This window comes from Nansenia antarctica, assembly GCF_963989245.1.
Source record: "Nansenia antarctica genome assembly, chromosome: 2".
NCBI lineage: Eukaryota > Metazoa > Chordata > Actinopteri > Argentiniformes > Microstomatidae > Nansenia > Nansenia antarctica.
In genome coordinates this window covers 4,794,271-4,800,731 of record NC_137675.1, presented here as the reverse complement: position 1 = coordinate 4,800,731, position 6,461 = coordinate 4,794,271, and the positions used below count along the sequence as shown (strand labels likewise).

Sequence of the window (6,461 nt, the reverse complement as noted above, 5' to 3'; positions counted from 1 at the left end):
CAACAGCGTGAGTCCTAACCCTACCCATCATGCACCTGTGAGTCCCTAACCCTACCCATCATGTACCTGTGAGTCCCTACCCATCATGCACCTGTGAGTCCCTAACCCTACCATCATGCACCTGTGAGTCCCTAACCCTACCCATCAGTGCACCTGTGAGTCCCTAACCCTACCCATCATGCACCTGTGAGTCCCTAACCCTACCCATCATGCACCTGTGAGTCCCCCTACCCATCATGCACCTGTGAGTCCCTAACCCTACCCATCATGTACCTGTGAGTCCCCCTACCCATCATGCACCTGTAAGTCCCTAACCCTACCATCATGCATCTGTGAGTCCCTAACCCTACCCATCATGTACCTGTGAGTCCTAACCCTACCCATCATGCACCTGTGAGTCCCTAACCCTACCCATCATGTACCTGTGAGTCCCTAACCCTACCCATCATGCACCTGTGAGTCCCTAACCCTACCCATCATGCACCTGTGAGTCCCTAACCCTACCCATCATGCACCTGTGAGTCCCCCTACCCATCATGCACCTGTGAGTCCCCCTACCCATCATGCACCTGTGAGTCCCTAACCCTACCCATCATGCACCTGTGAGTCCCCCTACCCATCATGTACCTGTGAGTCCCTAACCCTACCCATCATGTACCTGTGAGTCCCTAACCCTACCCATCATGCACCTGTGAGTCCCCCTACCCATCATGCACCTGTGAGTCCCTAACCCTACCATCATGCACCTGTGAGTCCCTAACCCTACCCATCATGTACCTGTGAGTCCCCCTACCCATCATGCACTCTGTGAGTCCCTAACCCTACCCATCATGCACCTGTGAGTCCCCCTACCATCATGCACCTGTGAGTCCCTAACCCTACCCATCATGTACCTGTGAGTCCCCCTACCCATCATGCACCTGTGAGTCCCCCTACCCATCATGCACCTGTGAGTCCCCCTACCCATCATGCACCTGTGAGTCCCTAACCCTACCCATCATGCACCTGTGAGTCCCCTACCCATCATGTACCTGTGAGTAGTGCTGTCCCAAACGACTATTTTTCTAACGATTAATCTAGCGATTATTTTATCGATTATTCGATTAGTCTAACGACTAATTTATCGCTAAGTCTAACGGTAATTTTTGTACTGTAAAAAAATTTTTTTTAAAAACTTATTTGTCTCCACCTCACTGCTATGTTTAGCCAACTTGAATGCCAACATGGCCATTTAGAAGTCTGTCCATCACCACAACACATAGCTAGCTAACGTTACTCTCGCTGCTATGTTATGATTAGCTAAATTGATGCTAACGTAGCATGCGAGCTACGAGCTAGATAACGTACAGTAGGTGCTCGCACCACAATGAGAATAGGCTACCGTAGCTAGCCAGCTACATAGCTAACGTTACTAACACCAGAAGACAAGACATACGAACTGTGGTGAGCTACATTGCTTGTGTAACATTAGCTAGTAGCTATCCATTTTTTCACTCATACACTTAATTGTCTCGCCGGGTAAAATAAAGGTTTAAAAAAAAAAAAAAAAAAACGCCATTTTTTTAATTTACGACTAACCGACGCATATTACGCTAGCCGACGTATTGACGTAGTCGATGACGTCGACGACGTCGAATAATCGTAACAGCCCTACCTGTGAGTCCTAACCCTACCCATCATGCACCTGTGAGGTCCCCCTACCCATCATGCACCTGTGAGTCCCTAACCCTACCCATCATGCACCTGTGAGTCCCTAACCCTACCCATCATGCACCTGTGAGTCCCTAACCCTACCCATCATGTACCTGTGAGTCCCTAACCCTACCCATCATGCACCTGTGAGTCCCCCTACCCATCATGCACCTGTGAGTCCCTAACCCTACCCATCATGCACCTGTGAGTCCCTAACCCTACCCATCATGTACCTGTGAGTCCCTAACCCTACCCATCATGCACCTGGGTAGGGTCTGTATAACCCTACCCATCATGCACCTCATGATCAACAGCGTGAGTCACCCTGTATACCTGTCTGTCTGTCTGTCTGTCACTCTGTCTAACTGTCTGTCTGTTTATCTGTCCGTATACCTGTCTGTCCGCATACCTGTCTGTCTGTATACCTGTCTGTCTGTCTGTCCGACTGTCTGTTTGTCAGTCATGGCACCTCGTTTCATAATCTACCCATCATGCACCACATCATCAATCTACCCATCATGCGCCTCATGATATGTTTGTGAGACAATAAAGTCTCTCTCTCCCCTCCCCCTCCCTCCTCTCCCTCCCCTCCCTCCCTCTCCCTTCTCCCCCTCCCTCCCTCCCCCTCCCTCCCTCTCTCCCTCCTCCTTCCCTCCCCTCCATCCCTCTCCATTCTCCCCCTCCCTCCCCCCCTCTCTCCCCCCCCCCTCTCTCCCTCCCTCCCTACCCTCCCCTCTCCCTTCTCCCCCTCCCTCCCCCCCTCTTTCTCCCTCCCTCCCTCCCCCCCTCTCTCTCCTCCCTCCCCCCCCTCTCTCCCTCCTCCCTCCCCCTCCTCTCCCTCCCCCTCTCTCCCCCCCCCTCTCCTACCCCCTCCTCTCCCTCCCCCCTCCCCCAGGCGAAGGACTTCATCCACTCTGAGCTGCTGGCCTACCTGTACGGCTGCGGGGACCAGGGCAGTCTGATGGAGGAGTCAGCTGACCAGGCCCAGCGGCGGGACGAGATGCTGAGGATGTACCACGCCCTGAAGGAGGCCCTGGTCATCATCGGGGACATCAGCACCACCACCATCTCTGCCCCCGTTCCCCCGCCCGTGGACGACACCTGGCGCAAGGAACCCAGGTGAGACACACACACACTCAGACGCGCGCGCGCACACCTATACTCACCTACGCATACAGACGTGACACACACACACTGTAGGACACATACATGTACACACATACAGTACACATACTGTAGGAAACATACACACACGTACACACTGTAGGTAACACACATGTACACACACCGTACCATCTCAACTCAGTTACACCCTCCTTTATGTTTATTGATAACTCTTCCTCTCTCTCTCTCTCTCCCTCCTTGCCTCCCTCCCTCTCTCCCTCCCTCCCTACCTCCCTCCCTCCCTCCCTCCCTCTCTCCCTCCCTCCCTCTCTCCCTCCCTCTCTCCCTCCCTCCCTCTCTCCCTCCCTCCCTCCCTCCCTCCCTTCCCTCCCTCCCTCCCTCACCCCCCCTCCCTCAGCCCTCCCCCCGGCTCCCGGCCCGCCACCACCGCGGCCGCGGCCGCCCCTGCTCCCAGCCGCCCCCCAGCGGTCAGGGGGGCCTCCACCCCCGCCCCCCCGCCCCCCAACCCCACGCCAGCCTTCGGGGCGCCCCCCATCCCGTCCCGTCCCGGCCCCTCCCCCATCAACGCCTTCGGGGCGGACCCCATCGCCGCCCCGCCCCTCATCCCCAACAGGCCTGGTCGCGTGCCCCCCGCCCTGCCTCCGGGCATCCCCAGGTAAGACCACCTCTCCTGGGCTCCGCTCGCCCTCCCCCACCCCCCCTCCACAGTATTTTTTATTTAGTTTGTATTTAACCTTTATTTAACCAGGAGGTCCCTTGAGATTTAAAATCTCTTTTTTCGAGGGAGACCTGGGCAAGAAAGCACACCAGTACAGATACAAGTTACTTACTAATTGGCGAATAAAACATAATAATAATAATAATAATAATAATAATAATAATAATAAATAACACACAAGAGATAGAACAGATAAATATTATTTTTTTAAAAACTAAAACATTTTAGGAGTAGCAATTGGTTTGATTAAAGTATAGAAAACTCAACAGGTACGTAGCGTTCTGAGTATCTGTTCTAGCACCTAGCCTTCAGCTTGATTCATTTGTTGATATTTGCTTCAGAAACATCTAGAAGTCCATCTTTTCGCTTTCTTTATTCCACTGGCAGGGCCGGCCCAAGGCATAAACGGACGCTTAGGGCCACAACCACTAGAGGGCGCCACACTTGTTGGATGGTCCATTGAGTCCATCTTAATGCAAGGATAATAGTTAATGTCATTTTGGAATCAAGGTCTTTGTTTTTATAGGGTCTCTGATTTGCATAGGAATCAATGATCAGGTTGTCATTATAAACTGAGCAAATGGAGAGGAACAAAGCTGCTCAGGAATGTGACCCTGAGGTCTGGGGAGACAAACATGTACAGAGTTGAATGGTGGAGAGGAACAAGCACAGTCGATGGGACAACATCGGTCAGTCACTTTACAAAACATAAAGTCTATAACCAAGTGGCCCCCAAAAAATCTTTGATGCTCCCAGTTTCTGCACCATCTCTCGTGTGAAGAATAGTGGTAGCTGTATCAATTTATGGGTATATTTGTCATTGGCAGAGACTGAGGAGTTTGTCAGGATCAAGACAAAATTATAAAATTTGAGAGTTGTCCTAATCTACACAGTGTGTAATTGATTCCTATGCAAATCAGAGGCCCTATAAAAACATATACTGTATAAACGTATAACCATATATAATATATATAAATACATTTTTAAAATAAAATAATAAACATATGTAAAAATATATTGATTCCAAAATTACATTAACTATTATCCTTGCATTAAGATGAACTCAATTCAACTTACTGAGTGATTTGTTGATGATATTTTTGTCACTCTTTTTAGCAAATCTTATGCACATGAAGTATTTCTGTGTTTCAATTTGAATACATTTTCAGACGTTTCTAAAAACATTATGGGGTACTGTGTGTGGATTGATGCCAATTTTTGATGCCCCCCCATGTCGATTAAACACCCGGCTATCGAAAACACCCGTCAATCGAAAACTCCAACCCCAACAAAACGTGTGCGTGGGGGGGCACATTAAAAAAATCTCGCTTACAGCCACAAAAGTCCGAGGGCCGGCCCTGTCCACTGGTGTCCAATCCTGGTGTATCACTGTGGTATTTTGTCCTTCAGGGTATAGATGTCTAGGTGGTGTGTGTGTGTGTGTGTGTGTGTGTGTGTGTGTGTGTGTGTGTGTGTGTGTGTGTGTGTGTGTGCGTGCGTGCGTGCGTGCGTGTGTGTAACTGTCGTTGTGGGCGTTTTAACTCATTCAGTGCCGAGGGTGAATAACATCGCCCAAAATGCTCAACAGTCCAGAGCGCCAAGGGTGGCTTAATTCACCAGAAACGCATTAATAATGATGCTTCGTTTTTGTAGCCAATCAGAGTGCTGTTGCTAGGTAGATACAACACTTGGCACTCTAGGTGGTGAGGGTTCTGGAATGCTTTGGCAGTTGGTGATGGTGGTGGTGGTTGATGATGTTTTTTCTCCTGCTTGTCTCCTTCTCCTCTCTCTCATCTTTCTCCTCCTCCTCTCCTCCCCCTCTCCCCCACTCACCCTCCCCCCCCTCTCCCCCACTCCTCCTCCCTCTCTCCCTCTTGTCTTCCTTGCAGCAGAAGACCCCCGGCTGCCCCAAACCGCCCCACTATCATACGCCCGTCAGAGCCCTCCCTGCTAGACTAGACACACACACACACACACACACACACACACACACACATGAAAACACACACACACACATACACACACACATGAAAACACACACACACACACACACACATGAATAAACATACACACACACACACACACACACACACACATTTTAATCATTTATTTCTGTCCACATAGAAACAAGTATACAAGGACACAAATACTGAGGGCACAGATGGGATGCATTCACAAACAGACATGGACACACACACACACACGAATAAACACACACACACACACACACACACACATGAATAAACACACACACACACACACACACACACACACACACACAGGGCCTGAAAATGATCCATTCCTTTTTTTGACCTTTGACCTCAGTTTCCCTACGTGATTCGATAATGAACACTGTCCTTAATATGTAGCCTATTTACCTTTATGATTACCGTGTCATTGTTGTCTGATCAATAACGCTATTGATTATCTGAGGTTAACTGCTTCTATGTATTTTAGCAACACTATGTACTTTTCACTACGTTGCCTTTAGCTTCGTTAGCTAACGATGTGTAATACCTGAGAAAATAACTAATTGTGGCGCAAAAGGGAGAGTAGAATCTCCGAGACCTTATCCTTTAGGTGGTGTAGGGGAGAGAGGTGAGGAGAGGGGGAGAGAGGGGAGGGTAGGGAGAGTAGAATCTCCGAGACCTGATCCTTTAGGTGGTGTAGGGGAGAGAGGTGAGGAGAGGGGGAGAGAGGGGAGGGTAGGGGGAGAGAGGGGAGGGTAGGGAGAGTAGAATCTCCGAGACCTGATCCTTTAGGTGGTGTAGGGGAGAGAGGTGAGGAGAGGGGGAGAGAGGGGAGGGTAGGGGGAGAGAGGGGAGGGTAGGGAGAGTAGAATCTCCGAGACCTGATCCTTTAGGTGGTGTAGGGGAGAGAGGTGAGGAGAGGGGGAGAGAGGGGAGGGTAGGGGGAGAGAGGGGAG

The 6,461-nt window shown here is 50.2% G+C and overlaps 1 pseudogene across 1 annotated transcript in view; it reads left to right on the top strand.

Annotated features, from left to right (window-relative positions):
• Nucleotides 1-6,095, top strand: part of LOC308151837 (dynamin-2-like) — a 40,362-nt pseudogene extending 34,267 nt beyond the window's left edge. Inside the window, exons 12-15 of the transcript XR_013938003.1 lie at nucleotides 1,965-2,007; nucleotides 2,588-2,811; nucleotides 3,215-3,472; nucleotides 5,425-6,095. The product of XR_013938003.1 is annotated as a dynamin-2-like (transcript). The remainder of the gene's footprint in view (nucleotides 1-1,964; nucleotides 2,008-2,587; nucleotides 2,812-3,214; nucleotides 3,473-5,424) is intronic.
• Nucleotides 6,096-6,461: the final 366 nt, after the last annotated feature.